Source organism: Rattus norvegicus, chromosome 8, assembly GCF_036323735.1.
Source record: "Rattus norvegicus strain BN/NHsdMcwi chromosome 8, GRCr8, whole genome shotgun sequence".
Classification (NCBI taxonomy): domain Eukaryota; kingdom Metazoa; phylum Chordata; class Mammalia; order Rodentia; family Muridae; genus Rattus; species Rattus norvegicus.
In genome coordinates, this window is record NC_086026.1 from 93,068,419 (window position 1) to 93,081,920 (window position 13,502).

The following is a 13,502-nucleotide window of genomic DNA, read 5'->3' on the forward strand; positions in this document are numbered from 1 at the left end:
GTGGACTGGAGACACGTTGATGGTGAAGAACAGGCAGATACCAGAAACCAGAGGCCAAAGGAATGTCCAGGCGACTGCTGCCAATGGCCATGTCTAGGTCTGTGGCCCTACCACAGGCAGAGTCTGTGCTGATATCTGTGAATTGTGAAGGGACAGGTGGTGCAGATCCGAAGCTACAGGATCTCCAGGATACAGGGTGACGACAGGATTTCTGAAAGGAGTCCCCATGAGGATCCAGTATTGATAATGTAGCAGAAGCCAGAGGTCTTCAACCAGACCGATGAGTCATTGCAACAAATGTTTTCAAATAAAGCTACTGAGGCAAAAGGATATACTGTGTGACACACCACAGCTCCCAAAGATAGATTTGTTGTTGTTTTCATGATTTTGGTTTGCAGGAGAGGTTGCAAGGATGGGGGATGGAGATGAAGGGACAGGGAGATGAATGGATTGGGGTGTATAATGTAAAATTCCCCCAAAAAATCAATAAAACATTTTAAAAATGCTACTATGGACAGGAGATCTTCAGGCTCTGCTTAACACAGTTCTCCAGGATTGTTTGATGAGTGAATGAAAATAACCCCTTCCCTTTGTGTAGTTCACTTAACATCAAAACGTTGCCTTGACACATCCTAGCTACTTTTGTTTAATTTGTTTATTTCTCATCCAGTGAGCATTATACAATTATATAACAGTCGTGAGATAATATAATAATTATTCAAAGGAAATCAGTCACAGCCCTTACAACTCAGAGTATCACAGCCCAGGGAAATTACAGTTTTTGAAAAACGTGTCAAAAATTGTTTTGCATTAGCAAACATGAGAAGGAGTAGCTATTGCACAGGGCCCTTTAATCCTGGTAACTGTTCTGTTGCAGAATTTGTCATTGACCCACACAGATCCTCCAAGGTGAGAGGCTCACACACCTGGAATCACAGAACGAAACCAGAGACCACATGGTTGGGTCCTTTCTCAGTGAACATCCACGCTGTTACCCCTACGTCCTGTTATAACTCAACCCAGAGACAAGCATCTTAAGGCCCAAGGTCACAATGGTTTGCAGAGTTTGTCAGGCAAAGCAAAGATCAAGCAAACAAGCAAACATAAAAATCCTGGGTGTTAGAACCATGCAGCTGGACAGAGAATAGTCAGAGACGGTGGCAATAGCAAGGAAATCCAGTTTCATCTGAGCTTCCCTCAGATGAGAGACCTTTGGGAAAAATATTCTTCCTCCCTTATATCTTCCAGTCAGACCAAGATTAAATCAGAATATGGGTAAGTTATTGAATGTATGAATGTGAACCCCAGATAGATATTGTATAAGGCAACCTTGAAAGTTCTCAACTGCACATCATTTATATGTGGGTTCCTGAACAGAAAACCTTACTTCTAAAGCCAAAAAAAAAACAAAAACAAAAACAAAAAAAAAAACAAAAACAAAAACAAAAAAACTTCATCAGCCAAAGGTTTAATAACTTTTAAAATATTTCATGACACAACACTTATATAAACAATAACATTAATAAAATGTTTACCATTTTAATTCATTATCTCTTCTCTCTGCATTTCCTTCATGAAGAATATATATGAAAAGTTAAAATTTTCTAATTTTTATTATTCCTTGGGCCTAATGGGTACAAAGAGTTTGCCTAACAGAAATGGCTGTGGTGCTGTGTAAGTTACGCTGGCTTTATTTGGTTCTGAAAGTGCCCAGAGCAGTGGCTGTCAGTGTGTGGTAAATACTTTATTACATAGTAAAAATGATCCTATGTAAGTTCCAGGTTTACAAATGGGCAGGACGTACCTAGGATGCTGGAAGTGTGGGGTTCTTGTATTCAAACCCTGACAATTTGTACATTTAAAGGAGAGATGAACGGACAATGAGACCAAACTGAAGCAAAGTGTTGTCCTATGAAGCTTGGACCTCACAGAAGTCACAGTGGAAAGGCACTGAACCTCCAAATCCTAGCTGCTCGATGTATCCCAGTCCTTATAATAAGAGGGGTTGCTTGTTTTCTGTGTGTAGATACGCACTGAGCTTTGTTAAGGAATTCTAATGTGACCCATTTACGAAAATTAGCCATATGTTACTGTGTAGAATTAATTTAATTTAATTTATTTATTTAATTCCAAGAAAATGTGTTGAAATCATGTTTATGAAATACAAAAGCAAAAATTATTTTGCTTACTCAACGTAAGTGAATTGGAATCATGAATACAACTCATTGAATTTCAAAAATGGCCAAAATGTTTAATTATTCCAACTTTTATGGAAATAGATTTTTGGTTACAACTAAGCCCTCTTTGCCAAATCTGGGGTGGGGTCTGTCTACCAACTGAAGTGATCTTTAGTGTCACAGCCGTGTCTCTTCAAATGAAAACACTCGAGGCAATGAGACAGTCAAACTACTGTGATTGATGTCTTTCCAGGTCAAGAAGCAGAAACTGTGAGAAAATGTTAAAAAAAACCAAAACAACAAACAAACAACAACAACAATAAAAACAAACAAACAAAACAAAACAAACAAAAAACCCCACCTGCCCTGGACTGACCACCAAGAACCTGCTCTGGTTTTCCAGTTTTGGTTCTTTAGACCTGGACTCTGCATCCTAATCCTGCTTCTGCCACAGCAAACTTCTGTAGACAGGGTGGCATTACCATACTAACTCCTCCTAATTCTGGAGGCCAGAGTCTGAGAGAAGGGGTTCAGCAGGGTTTGTCTCCTCTGACGTCTTCCCCCAGTAGCGTGTAGATTGTTCCCACACGGCTCTGTCCTCATACGGCCATGGCCATCCTTTTTGTGTCTGTGAGGACCTCGGGGATACTGGATTAGGACCGACCTCAGTGATCTCGTTGAAATTCACTGATTTCTTTTCGTACATGTGCTTGTGTGAGCATATGGGGCATGGGCAGGCTCATGTGAGTGTGTAGGCAGATTTATGCATGGATACATGTTTTCGCCTGTGTGTGGAAGCCAGAAGACAGCTTCAGGTATCGCTCCTTATACACCGTCCATCTTTAATTTTTGAGACTGCGTCTTTCTTGGGCCTAGGGCTCACCGAGTAGACTAAGCTGACTGGGCTAGCAAATGTCCACCTGCCCCTGCCTCCCAAGCTCTGGGGGTGCAAGCGCTGACCACACCCAGCTCTCTTCACGTGGTCCTGGCATTCAGTCTCAGGCTCAAGCCCTTTGCTGATTGAGCCGTTGCCCCTGCCAATTGTTTCTTTGTACATCTATCTTCAAATATAGTCATGTTCTTAAGTACGGAAGGATGGGATTTCTATTAGGAATTTGGGGAAGCAAACAATTTTGCCCATAATGCACTTGTTTTAAAACAACCTCCTTGCAGGCAAAGGTGCAGGCGACTGTAGAGAGCTCAGGGCCACGTGGTCAGTATCCTGGGACCTGGTGGATCGACTCAGTCATAAACGATCCAGACCCTTTCCACCTGGCGTCTGCTTTTATCATTACATTTATCGCTCCCTGGACACATGGTAGCTACTTTACTTCCAGAAATGAAACCCTTTCCCAATTGTGATTAAAACAGAAAAGGAGGAAGAGCTTTTCTTTATGTATGTGTTTCCTAAGGAAAATTAAAAAAGTAAAAAGTAAACTCTTCTTGATGTTCTCAGCTGAGTTCTTTTATGACTTATTAGCCAGAACTAGGTCACATTGGCTACCCTTAGATCAACCACTTGAAATATGTGGAAGAAGATGTCCCTTACCCTTCACTTGGCCTTGCCTTGTAACCCTTACAAAGATGCAGAGGCCAGTGGTATTAGGAATATGTCAGGGATACAGTGATCTGGGTTCCAGGATCTCCTCGGAAGTACAGAACAAATAATTGCTTATTGCTCAACCTCCTGTAACATCAGCTCCAGCAAATCTCACTCCATTTTCTGAATTATGTGAACACCCAACACACTCATCTCCACACACATTAATAAGTTATAAAATCATTTTTTGCCTAAAATCCATCAAAAGTGCTTGGAGGGAACAAACACCATGATCATTTTTTGCTTATCTTCTGCTCAAAAACCTTTCAGAGCCTCCTAAAAAGAGTTTCACACTTGCATTTGAAGGTTTTGTGAGACCAGCAAGATGTAGGAAAGAAAGATACGTCTTTATGTTAAGTGAAACTAAAGTATCAAGTTAAAATAACACAAGTAGCTTCTCTCTGCATCTTTCTATGTATATGTGCTAAAAGAAGAATATGGCTTTATTTTGGATGTTCCCATTGTTAAAAATAGGGAGGTAGAGCTGGGCGTGATACTGTACACCTTTGTTACAGCAGAGGCAAGCGGAGCTCTGCCAGTCTCAGGCAAGCCTGGTCAACATAGCAAGTTCCAGACAGCCAGGGTTACATACTGAGACCACACCTCAAAGATAAGTAAACATGTGTGTGTGTGTGTGTGTGTGTTTATCTGTGTTTGTATATATATATATATATATATATATATATATATATATACATATATATATATCCACTTGAGATATATATGTATATATACATATTTTTGAGACCTGCCAAGAAATAAAGGAGCAAATATATATGAGTATATGAATCTATGTATATACTCATATATATGTATTGTATATATACATATACATGTATACACACATATGCATATGTAAACATATGTATATAGGCACATTAGCAGATAAGAGGTTATTTAAAGTGAAGGCAAGTAACTGAGAACGGAATGACAATGATAAATTCAGCAAACTGGAATGTGGCAGAATAGTGGTCCAACTGCAATGTTAGTGTTATGACTTCTCCTGGGGAGATATTATCTTAACTTCCTCTATGATGTCTGTGAATAAATATACTGACCATAGCCACTTAGAGAGAGGGAAGGTTTATTTTAGCTGACAGGTTATATAGTCCATCGCTGTGGGAGAATCATGGCAGAGGGAACTTGGAGCAGCTAGTCATATCCACCAAGCAGAGAGAGAATGGATGTGTGCATGCTTGGACTTACCTCACTTTCTCTATTTTCACACAACTCACGATCTATTGTTGGGTTCTCCAAACTGCTAGGGTTTCTATGGCAATTGGGCTGCACCTTCACTAGTGGCTTCCTGGAGTCTCTTCCGGCACTCTGACACTGCCTCATGGTTCCAGGCCTCAGGTTTCTTCCATGACTCCTTCAGCCCTGACGCTTCTACTTCAACTGAAACTACACCTTCTTCAGTGGACTCTCCTGGCCTCTCACCCTTCATTCCTTCAGAACACCTTCCAAACTCTTACACATTACCAAGGTCAGCTGCAAGAACAAACTACAAACTTGGCTTACTCCGGGCCACAACTTCTGTGTGCTGACCTTGAGGAAAGACTTCTCAGAAGATTTTACCTCAGTGATGCTGGTCTCTTAATCACTGCTAATTTCTCAGCTCTAGATAACCACCGTCCATAGTCCCAATAAAACAAAGGTCTTTGCCTCAGTGGTGCTGGCTTCTTGTTCATCACAGCCCTGCAGTCGCTCACTGCTCAGACAGCCATGGGAAGGGCCTGACGAGACTCACAACCCCATGAACTTCCCGCAACTTACAAACATCTGAGCAGCTTCTGTCACGGGCATGGTTCAAGGTGAAGGAAATCACAGCACAGCACTTGAAAAACTCATCAGTCAGGCACGAAATTTTGGTAATTATCGAGATGCTCATTCTTGACCATCTTCAGAATAAAAAAAGAAAAAAACTCAAGCTAGATACTACAGATATCTCAAAATGTACAGTAATTAAAAATATTATAGAGAGATAATGAAATCCTCATATATTAAACTCAAGGAGAGTTGTAAGGTTAGAATAAAAATTTATTATCCTGTCTTTAAATATTAAAAAAAAATTTTAGATTGTGTGTATGTGTGTGAACATGTGTGTGAGCATTTACATACCTGTGTACGTGCACATGAGTACGGGTATCTACAGAGACTTTGAAGATGGAGGTGGAGGTGGTCGTGAGGGACGTGGGTGCTGGGAACGGAGTTCAGGTTCTCTGCATGAGCAGTACATGTTGTTATCCACATCTCTGTAGTTCCTTTGTCTCTATTCACCTTGGTATTCTTTGTTCTGAAGCCTGTTCAATAAACTCCTGAAAACCGGGTTAAAGGGGAACTTATCAGCTGCTTGATTGTAAGTGTAAAGGACGGTGAGAAAGGAGCAGCTCCGAATCTGATGACTGCCTGGCTGGAAGAATTCACAGAAATCAGCACATAATTGCACTCATGGTGGTGACTTCCTGCTAAAACCACAAAAGCAAACAGGCACAAGTGAGATCAGTTCAGGCTAAAAAGATACAGCAGGTGAAGTGCGGGGGAAAGGCAGACAGACATCCAAGAGCCTTTTCCCAGCAGACAATTCTTCCAGAAATCATGTGACAACAGGCAGGGAGTGGCGTCTACCATGGACACTTATTAGAGCCTCCATGCCCAAGTCTACATCCGAAGCTTGTTCCTTCAGCCTAGCACATACCAAACTTCCAGACTCTGAGAAAAAAAATGAGGTAGTACAAATGATGTTGTGTAAATAGATCAGTTGATTAAACCGATGGATCAGTGAAGGGGCGGGAGAGGGGAGGGGTCGGGAACACAAAGCAGAGGATGCCTTTCAAGCCCCAAACATGTACCATGGTACCGCAGTTTCTCCTGAATTTACCACACTTCTGGGAATAACACACGAAAGATCCCAGCTGGGTCCCTAAAAAGATGCTAACTGTCCTTGGTATTTTGTCCGGACATTTCCGGTGGTAGCATCTAGTTTGTCAGATAAGTACCTGGAAGCTGCTTTCCTTCCACTCTCTTCCTGCTCCGCTCCTCCACAGAACAGCATTGGAGATGGGGCGCAGCAGGTTTGCGTAGTGACAGAGCGCTCCGTGGCAAACTGACCGTCCAGTCAGTTGCTGCAAGGAACTTCCACCCTGGACACTGGCGTCATCTCTGGAGTCGTCTGAAGGAGTAGCACTGTTCTGAGTGCTCAGTAGGTTCTAACGTTGGCCTCAAATCTCTGCCTCGTTATTTTATACCTAGGCCCGCCCACTTGGCAACTTTATCCAGAACACAAGCCTGATGTCGTTTCAGAGAAATGAGAAACCACTCCTGTTTTGTACCTGTTAGGAAGCTAGCCACAGATTCGACTGCCTCCGAGTTCACACGATTACGATTACGCTTCTCTCTTCCTCTCTGTCTACCTTCTTGAGTGACCACAGGGTAGGCCATAGAGCGCCACACATTGCTTCAAGTGAGACCACTAGAACCTGACAGGAGCAAGAGGTCCCCAGAATTTCTTATAGACAACTTTCAGTTATTCACACCTGCTTCAGTCAAAACAGTAAATTGTTCATTGGACACCAGGCTTAAGTTTCTGAAATAAGCCAGGGGTGGTGATGGGGGAGCTGAGGTCGCAAGGATAGGCTCCTTCGGTGAGAGGAGACCTTGGAAACCTCCCTTGCCTGAACAGCACTGCTCATGGCTGCTTCTAGTTCTCCTGGGTTTTTTGGTGTTTGTTTGTTCGTCCGTTTTTCTCTCTGCAGCATTGTCTGTTAGGGTAGCAAAGCTCACCCCTCCCCTACTTACATTATATTCAATAAATGAGCAGGAGCCGTTTGTTATTTTGTAGCCGTTTGTGGTTTTTTGGAACCACAGACCTTGCAGAGAAGGCGATGTGAGCAGCCATGCACAACAGCAGCATACATTTGTCTAGTGGGTGGGGGGAGTTGAGAGGAGGGGATACATTCGCCAATTCATTCTTCCTCCTTTTCTCTCCCACCGGTTTCCTAAGGAAGACAGTGGAGTGTTTCCCAGTAGAATCCACATGCTTAATAAGATGCGTTGGCCTCCCTGTTTTTGGTGGTGGTGTTTTGGTCTGTTTGGTTTTAGTGCCAACTGAATGACTCTGATCTGACTTGGGTGAACTTCGTCTGTCTTCATCCTCAACTCTTAAATGTTCCAGTCCTTTCCATCCTCCAAGCCAGCTCTGGCAATACTATGACCTGCACAAAATTCTGACAGGTTCCTACTACCCTCCCAAGCGCCTTGGTCTGACCCTCACAACTGTCTACAGTTCAGCAGACCCTCCCTCTCCAGTCGTGTTCACTTGGTTTGATTGATTTTATCCCCACCCAACACTTAATTTGTTCTTTTAACAATTTTTGGCTCATCTGTTTTGGTTCAAGAATTTGCCTAATGGATATTTTAAAAGGGGAAAGAAAAGAGTGGAAGAGAGGAAAGAGGGAGCAGGGGGAGGGATGGAAAGTAGTTACAAGAAAAAGAAGCAGACAGTCCTCGAGGACCGTGCGGCTTTTACATTTCAGCTTGCATAGTGACCTCTGATACATAGCAGCCAGCACTTGGTACATAGGTCTGACATTTGTGGAAATAAAACAAACTCTATGGATACAAACCACCCGCTTTACCTAAAGGCAAAGAAGGGACAATTTGTGGAGGCGTCCTTCTGGAGATGCTGACACAGTCGCTGTAACTGGGGTACTGTTTCTGGCCCTGACAACGTACACAGTTTCTATTACTGGCCTGGTCTAGTTACACACATCCTTACAGTGCAGATGGCAAATGTGACTTTCTCGGAAGTTAGTAGGAAATTCTGAGAGGTAAATCCCCTGGACTAGGGCTAGGGAATAAATGAGAACCACGAGGTGAGGTGAGGCTCTGGGCTCTTATGTTAGCCTGTTGGAATGTGGGGCATAACCCTGAATATGTAAAAGAACACGTGGCCAAGTAACCTGCCACCAAGCCAGCAAGTCCAAAAGGAGCAAGCATCGGTGCCGTGCTGCTCTGAAGCATAAAGTTTGAGCACTTTCCCCAGAAGGTCTGGGTTAAAATCCTAACTCCAAGGCCCTTGGCTTTTTGTTAACTCTTTCTAAAGTCCCTTTGCTCTGTGTGTGACAGAAGAGCCCTACTAGACTCTGAGAAAGACAAGAATAATAAGGTGGCTATCTACACAAGCTTTTGAAAGGTACTGCCTCAACAAGCTTGTACAATACTTGCCTAGGAGCAGTGTTTTACAGGAGGCTTTTAGGTTTTGTCTTGCTCAGTAATGGATATAACTTAAGCTACCTCCTCAGAAAAGGAATGTTATGTACAGTCTAGGGAATGGCCTACCGTACACATTCATTTTTATTTTTATTTTTTTAAAAGACATCCCTTCCCGCTCTGCACCCCACATATGTGCAGATTTCTTGAGAGATTGGAAAAAGGTGTCAGATCCCCTGGGGCTAGAATATAGATGATTGCCAAGCAGCCCTACATGGAGACTAGAAATCAAACTCATGTCTGTTAGAAGAATAGGAAGTGCTCTTAATTACTGAGCGATTTCTTCAGCCCCCATACTTTTAGTTTTGAGTGAGTGAGTTTATTAAATATATAACAAGTCAAAAAAAAAAAAGGAGAGGGGCATGGGGAGGGAAGGAGTAGAGTTGAGTCTTGGGCAGAGCAGTGTTCCCTCAGGTGCAGCTTCCAAGTAAGAAACAAAACAAGTAACAGCAGAAAGGTTGAATGCAAAACACTGGGCAGAGACTGAGTGGAAGCCCTGTTGACAGTCAGCTGCAGTTCCCCAGAGAGAAGGCTGTACAGAGCAGTGTCCCCTGGGGTGAGGCTTCCAGATTCTTTTTTAAAGGCAACAATGGAGATGATATCATCACATCAGACCCAACAAGGAGAAGCCAGATGGGAAAAGTGAACCAGCCTGGGAAGGTGAAGCTGTCAGCTGCAGCCTTTTGTTCTCTCTCTCTCTCTCTCTCTCTCTCTCTCTCTCTCTCTCTCTCTCTCCCCTCTCTTTTCTCCCTTCCTTCCTTCCTCCTTTCTTCTCCCTTCCTTTATTTCTTCTCTCCCTTCCTTTATGTCCTCTCTTTCTTTCTTTCTTTCTTTCTTTCTTTCTTTTTTTCTTTCCTTTCTCTCTGTTTTTCCCCTTTGAAGAATCATATTTACTTTATAAAGAACTAGTGGGAAAATAATATTTCACAGTCCTCCAGACATTTATAGCTTTTAATTAAGCTTTTTCTCCATGTGTGAGTTTGCAACGGCTGCCTGACCTTGGGTTCCCTCTTCCTTTTAGATCATGGGATAAACAACAGTAACCTCTATTAAAAATGGCTTCTCCTCTAGTTCTCAGGAGCACCATGGTTTTATCTTGGGCTGTTTCGCTGTCTTGTCCCCTCTCACTAAGTTAAGAAGACTCATCCATTTCCAGACAAAGAGCCTTGGAAGACGATTTTGGACAAACATATTTAGATATGAGTTGCCTGTAGGCAGCCCTCTTCCTGAGCCAGCATATTAGTGTGTACAAAGAGCTCAGGACAGCTTACTTACCATTGTGCTGTATATTAAACTCACGTTGCTGTATTTATTGGGTTATGTAACTATAGTTTTTCTTAGTTCATAGGGCAAAAATCTCATCTGGACACTGTTTTAATCCATTCAGGCTACTGTAACAAAACACCAGAGACTGGGTATTTTGTAAATAAAAGGAGGGTATTTTTTTTAAGTTCTTGAGCCTATATTCACAGATTTGAGTTGGAGTTGAGTCTTTTTCTAGTTCATCAGTGGTACCTTATATGGTAGAGAGGCCGAGGAAGCCCTTGGGGGCTCCTGGTTTCTTTTATAAGGGCACAAATTCCATTTGAGAGGGCCGCACCACATTACTTAAACAGTGTTCAAGGGTTTACCTTCTAATAGTAGCATAGATTTAAACTCACGAGTCTTTCAAGGATATGGGCATTAAGATTGGAGTGGATGCCTAGAGCAATGTAACAGGTAAGACTGAATGTAATGCTTCTGTGTCCTAAATGAGGGTTCACAACATTTGGAGATTTTGTTCCATGAACTATTTCTAAGTCTTCAGGAAAAGGCAGTTACTTTTGTCATCAAACTGAGATAGATAGAGCTGGTGACAAACTAGAAGCTTTAACTTAGAAGACACTCTACATACTCCTGGAGTAGAAAGGCAATCTTTAATATCATCCACTTATAAGCTGTGACCAACAACAGTGATGTGTCTGCAATGTACATTGTTGCAATCGTGACACAAATATAATGGGAGTAACCAACCAATTTCTGATTGGACTTAAGGTTCATTCATGAGATCGAAACTGTACCTGACACTGAAATGCCCAAGAGCCTGAGACTGGATAGGTCATAAACCGAAGGGGAAACCTCTACTGTTATTCTGCTAACAGAATGAAATGTAACAATAAAATAACTCCTAATGACATATTGCTATACCCATAGATCAATGCCTCTCTCTACCCTCATCAGGGAAGCTTTTTCATGTAGTGGTGGTAATTAACACAGAGTGATCCACAAGCGACCAATCTGCAAACAGTGAGAGACACTGGAGTACTTGGCTATCAGTAGACTGTCTTCATCAAAGCTCTCCCTTCACAGTGTCAGGGATCAATTTGGAAGAGGTGGAGGAAATATTGTAAAAGTCAGAGATAGTAGAGACTCCAAGGAAACAGATTCTTCCAAACACAGCAGGACTGATGGGCATATGAATTCACAGAGATTGTGATGACCCACATATGGCCCACACAGGTTCAAAATCTTAACACTGGCAAGGAGGAGTGGACAGAAAGACCCACCCAAGAGATATGTAATTGTTATATGCTGTAACAGAAAAAAATCTGTTTTCTCCAGTGTTGTATTCGTGGGACTACCAATCATATCTCAAGGCAGGCCCCATACCCAGGACTTGTTAGCCAAGACAAAGTGAACTTCGTGGGGGTTTGTGTGCTTTTTGTTTTGTTATTGACTTGTTGATGTACTTTTGTAAGTTTATATTTTGACTCTTGTTCGTTTTCTTAGGAGAAAGAGAAAGAACATGAGGTTGGGTAGGTAGGTGGTAGAGAGGAGCTGGAGGTGGGGAAAGCATGTTCAAAACATATTGTTTGAAAATATTTAAAATAAAAAAATAAAAAAAAAACCCAACAAATAAAAAGATGAAAAACGTACAAGACTACCTCTGTTCAGAGCCTTGCAAAGCTTCCTCTTACTCTCTCAACAAAGATCTAACTTCTAAATGTACTGACTTCTCACACTACCTGGACCTCTTTTGTACCTTGACCTGTAATGTCCTATAGCTAGTCGTTCTCTGCTTGTGCTGACCTCCCTCTCTTTGCCGTCCTGTCTTCCAGGTCAAAGACTTTGTGAAGTCCTCTCAGGTTCACCTCTTAGCTCTCTTTATTTTTCTGTCTTCTATGGTTTTGGATATAAAATATTCCCCACAAGTTCCTGTCTTTAAAATCTTGGTTCCTAGCTTCTGACACTGCGTTTAGAGGTTGTGGAACCTTTAAGAGCCTGGACTTTGTGGTGGAAGCAGGTCACTAGGGGTGGAGTTAGTGGGAGTGGAGACCTAGAGCCCAGCTGGGTTCTTGATTCCCCAGAGTATGAATGTGTAGCCTCACAGTCCTGCAGCCACAGCCCAGAGCTGCCATGACTTTCCCAGCATAGTTGGCTGTGCCTTGAAACTTAAGTAAAAACAAACCCTTTCTGCCCATAAACCTGGACTAGCTTTTTGTCAGGTATTTGAGTACATCAAAAAGAATGCAATTAAATTCCTTTCCCTCATCCTTGGACCAGAAGCGCCACAAAGGTGGGACCACCAATGGATTCCTCACCATTCAGTCAATGGTATCATGCAAGAGGTCTGGCATTTAAGATTTAGCAAACATGTTTTCGATGAATAAATGAAAGAATACAGAGGACAGACTTCAGGAGAGTTCTGAAGGATTCTTTGCTCTGCCCAACATCCCTATTTATGATTTGCATAAAATCATAAAGATACACTGATCAGAATTACTACAGAGGTTAAAACAAACACAAAAACCTGAACACCTCTGGAAAAGTAAAACACCTCTGGAAAAGCTCTGAAAGAATAAACCATCTACAAAATAAAAAAGGAAAGTATAATCAGAATGCATACAGAAAAAGAATTACATGCAGTTAATTGTTTAAGTTGTTGGTTTTTTTTTTTTTAATGTGGTATCAGAAAGACAACTTGCTGATAAACCGCTTGGAAACTGCCAGGGAAGAGCGGGAAGGATGTACAATTGTGTGAGCTAACAAGCTGTAGTCTGGCACCATCTTGGGCTGTTAGAAGGTGAGGGAGAATATGGATCGCCTCCCTGTGTCTGACGAAATCATAGCTGCTAGACAGCATTAGACAGCATTAGCACAGCAGAGCAACGTCTCCCACATACGTGGTCCCTCAGTATCTTCTTTGCTCTTTCTCACATTTGCTCATGGTAATTTCTACAATTTTTTTCTTCCCATTGTTCTCAGGGAAAAGCCCCCTACACCATTCGAGACCCAGAGATTAACTTTAAAACACAACAGAAAGAACACAGACGACTTAGTCTGAAGATGTGGTGACTTAGTCAGGGTTACTATTGCTATGATGAAATACCATAGCCAAAGGAATGTAGGGAGTTTATGCAGTTTATGCTGCCAAATCACAGTTATCATCAAAGGAAGTCAGAACAGGAACTCAA

At 42.2% G+C, this 13,502-nt stretch overlaps 1 long non-coding RNA gene across 2 annotated transcripts; it reads right to left on the reverse strand.

The window, feature by feature from the left end:
• Positions 1–4,848: 4,848 nt before the first annotated feature.
• Positions 4,849–7,246, reverse strand: LOC102554276 (uncharacterized). 2 transcript variants are annotated; one of them, XR_005488342.2, is made up of 4 exons: positions 7,110–7,246; positions 6,777–6,949; positions 5,899–6,095; positions 4,849–5,678 (listed from the first exon to the last, which is right to left on the reverse strand). It is a non-coding gene; the product is annotated as an uncharacterized LOC102554276 (long non-coding RNA). The 2 variants fall into 2 exon arrangements; XR_005488341.2 differs by lacking the exon at positions 7,110–7,246 and having other exon boundaries at positions 6,777–7,001.
• Positions 7,247–13,502: the final 6,256 nt, after the last annotated feature.